The 4185-nt window shown below is 35.1% G+C and overlaps 1 long non-coding RNA gene across 9 annotated transcripts; it reads right to left on the bottom strand.

Annotated features, from left to right (window-relative positions):
• Positions 1 to 473: 473 nt before the first annotated feature.
• Positions 474 to 3050, bottom strand: LOC145053984 (uncharacterized). 9 transcript variants are annotated; one of them, XR_013684647.1, is made up of 7 exons: positions 2558 to 3050; positions 2127 to 2217; positions 1882 to 1929; positions 1444 to 1511; positions 1205 to 1336; positions 1046 to 1126; positions 474 to 958 (listed from the first exon to the last, which is right to left on the bottom strand). It is a non-coding gene; the product is annotated as an uncharacterized LOC145053984 (long non-coding RNA). The 9 variants fall into 9 exon arrangements; XR_013684645.1 differs by having other exon boundaries at positions 1882 to 2217; XR_013684643.1 differs by having other exon boundaries at positions 1205 to 1511.
• Between the last annotated feature and the right edge of the window lie 1135 nt (positions 3051 to 4185).

Below are 4185 nucleotides of genomic sequence, written 5' to 3'. Positions count from 1 at the left end.
ACAAATACTATTTAGTTATATACCCCATATATAAGAGACTGATGAATCAGTCACAAATATTTGTGTTAGTATTGACTGTGTAAGGACCTCATTGTGGACAAAATTTAAGTCATTAATACAATGGCACTACTTTTTCATTTTGATGGGAAACTTATAAAAAACTGGATTTCATCCCTAATAGACATGCACTATTTAAAATTCAACCGAACACTTATAATTAGATGAATTTTAGTATCTAGGACTGATTATTTAGTCATAGATGTGCTTCTCTGGGTGATTTCACTAGGGGTTTGGACTGAATGCGTTCCACCCCTATCTGGCCTTCTCAAATGTGCTCCTGGTCAAGAGAGGACATGCTACTAATCTTGGAGGATGTGTTGGTTTTTTTTTTTTTTTTGATACTTACCTTAGATGTATGAGTAGAAAATCAGGGTTGTTACATCCTTAAAGTTATTAATTGTTAAACATGAATGTAGGACATAATTTTTTACTTAAAATTGCAAATTAAACGTATAGAAAAATAACTACTTTTAGTTGATATCTATTTTAAAACCCAAGTTTTGATATGAAGCGATCCAACAAATATCTATCCTAACAAACGATCCAATTCGGTACAACAACAAAAACTTAGTTAGGGACTCTGAACAGGTCCAGACCAAAACTGGAACATGAACCAGCATACTCGAACATGTCTAGTGTACGGTCAAGGTAATTCAAGAATTTAGGGTTTTGAGTTTTCGTTCTTCAAGCTGGTTCTCTCCGGGTACGTGTGACCCATTGCTCATCTAGGAATCTTCATAAATTTGTTTGTATAAAAATACATATTGTGTTATAAATGATAACTGATTTTACCGTATCAGAAAATACCTTTTAATGGGTACCTTTTGGAAATCAATAAAGATAAAACTTCCTCTGTTTCATTCAGACCAGTATCAACTATCAACCAATTGTTTCATTCCTACAAAGTTTCAACAAGTGAGAAGGTTGGAATTTTCACAATTAAGAAAAAGAATTGTGATGTGATAGATACGTTTGGGAAACTTACTATAAGAGGAAGCGTAAGAGCAGCACCATCCCTTGCAATGTTTTTCCAAACACCACCACGCTTACCTTTCTGCATGGTAAACTAAGGAACACAACATATATACAATAAGGACAAGGAAATCCAAAAGGCAACTGAAACAATCAAAAACAATGTTTTTACCTCGACAGTTATCCAACATTAAATGGCAGCCAATAAAGGAAGAATATAGCAGGCATCAACAGTGGTAAGGTCGATGAACCAAGATGCCCCACTAGTTTGAAAATATGGAACCTTTTCCACCATGTTCTCAATCTGCACATTACTACTTACTCAAAACTTACAACACATTCCAAAAATGTAGTATTATATATTATTAAAAGATTGAAGTTGCCATTTGGGATATAATATGTTTTACTTACAACAAGGAAAAAGCTGACAATGACAGGGGCTTGGATGAAAAACCTGGTCAATTAAGTATACTCATGCTCTGAAAAGGTTACTAATAATTTTTAATAATAAAAATAATCAAGGGCCAAAGAGTTTCATCTTCTTGAAAGGATAAGCATGTCGAATTCAATAAACAAACATTAAGAGCATTGCACATGCAAGAAGTCCCCCAGCCTTCTATTTGCATTAATAATTAATTATTCATGACCAAAAGTTATATGGTAGCATCAAATTAAGGATATTGATTCACAACATGTTATTCAATAGCTTTAACTTCCGTTTTGAAACAATATATTATAATTTAGACAAAGGTGGCTCTTTATACATAGTGCACCAGCATAAACAAGAACTTTTCATCTATGTAACATGTAAGATGACAAATGACAGAAGAAGTTTGATGATGGGCATACCTTATCTTCCATCTTTTGTTGAATCTGCTCCAATTATGGCCCCAAAATCTATATGCAAAATGTCAACAGATCAATGCAACCTATGAACAGTATAACTCAATATACTGTTATACTCAGGACTTAGGAGTCAGGACACACACCTAGAGAGAGATGGAGAGAGATGTTGATTGGTGTTTTACATATATTGGCTTTCAACTTCAAATGTATGAACTAATAAATATTTTAGGCAAATGAGTAGAGCTCACATTTAACTTTGAGGCAACCTTGTGTTGATTAATTGTGATTGGAGCCAATAAGTTTCTAATAACAACTATTGCTATTACTATGCTTGCCCACCTAAAAGTGACAGAAAATGAATTGATGTTAATTCTTTCAATAATCAATATACATATGCATCAGAAGTATAGCACATAACATGATCGATCATGGAACTGTAACAACTTCAACTAGGCATTCACACTTCATTGTTATATATGAGTCATGACATACAAATTACGAGCCAGCAGACACCTCTGTCATTAAAAGCCTATTAATTATGTCAGAACAGAGTATAACATGGTGTTTGAATACTTCTACACCATAAAGGCACCCATTAGAAGGTATTCCCTGATAAGGTGAAATCAATATTATTTAAAATCAATTAATCAAATTCTTTTAGAACTGAAGAAGAACTTACCCTCACAAATGACAAGGATAGATGTTAGAGGGATTCCGGAGGAGCAGACGATGTCAGAGGATATATGGAGGAGTAGAAGGCGTAGCATCGACTGGAAGGCAACCACGAAGAGCCAGAGAAGGTTGGTGACGGTGGCTTCTATTCATCGGAGGCGGTAGAACAGCAAATCTATATACCCACCTCCTATCGGTTGGACAAGAACTCATCGATAGAGCAAGTTGCTCTCGAATTTCTGGTGATAGACGGCCTAATTTTACCCGCGGTTCTTTGAAATTCACTTACATATGCGCCGATTAAGCAAGAAATTAGGAAGGAAAACCTACACAATCTCATTCAGTGGCTGAAATCAACTCAATCGGAGACTAATCACTGTGTCGGTAGTCTAGATCGTAGAGCAAAAGCAGATTTTGAACGATTCTTGAGTGTAGAAACACATATTAGAGAATGGCAATTCTTGAGCGTAGAAACAGATATGAGAAAAGGGAGCCCTCGCCCTTGTATATTTGGGAAGAATTCAAATAAAAAAGAAATTAAGAGAAAATAAAGATAAAATGCATTAATATTTGGGAGGGAGTTTAATTTGATGTGTGTGAAAGTGAAGTTCAAATAAAATCTCGAGTGGGAAATTGAAATTTTCATTTGAAATTTTGAATGATGGTGTTTAATATATATATATATATATATATATATATATATATATATATATATATATATGTGTGTGTGTGTGTGTGTGTGTGTGTGTGTGTATAGAAAGGTTCGGAATTCTGAGAATCGTGTATAACACTTTCAAATTAAAGTATTTGGGTGGTAGTCCCAATCTTTAATCGGATAAGATTCAGAATTGAGAGAAAAAACAAAAAAGATAATGTTTTGATGTTACGAAGAAGAAGTGTACCAACAACAGATTTCGGATATGATCATATAACAAAAAAACTTCCTGTCTTAAAACTGCCACATGACATTTGTCCACAAACGGTCATAAACCAACTTAAATCCGGGTCTAGAATATGGATCACAAAACCGGGTACATTTATCAAAAACCGGGTACAAAACTAGGTCTAGAACTCGATCCCAGTCAGGGGCTGTGCCCCTTGGACCCCGCTCCCAGGGGCGCTGCCCCCAGACCCTCGTTGGTTCAGGGGCTATGCCTCTAAATAGCAGTACACTTTCAACAAAGAAAAAAATTTAACAATGTGCACTATGTACCATACCAATTTGTTCAATGCTTAAGCCCTTAGTCTTATACATCAAGTCCTAACTTGTAAGAAATAATTCATACAACAAAAGTCATATGACTTAAACCATAAGCCTTGGTACATAATTCATAAGCCATGAAATATGATCCATAAGCCATAAACCATAAGCAATATGCCCTAAACCCTGACTTATAAGCACTAAACCGTAAGCCATGACATATGAGCCATAAGCCATAAGTCATAAGCCATAAGCCATGACATATGAGCCATATGCCTTAATCACCTAAGCCCCAAGCCTTAAACCCTAAGTCATAAGCCTTAAGCATTAATTTATAAGCCATAAAACATAAGCCTTAAGCATTAAACCATAAGTTGTAAGCCATAAGTCTTTAAACACCATAAGCATAAGCACTCATCGTTAAGCCTTAAGCC

Source organism: Lactuca serriola, chromosome 5 (assembly GCF_051521515.1).
Source record: "Lactuca serriola cultivar US96UC23 chromosome 5, Lser_US96UC23_V15, whole genome shotgun sequence".
Taxonomy (NCBI): domain Eukaryota; kingdom Viridiplantae; phylum Streptophyta; class Magnoliopsida; order Asterales; family Asteraceae; genus Lactuca; species Lactuca serriola.
This window is presented reverse-complemented; position numbering and strand designations above follow the sequence as displayed.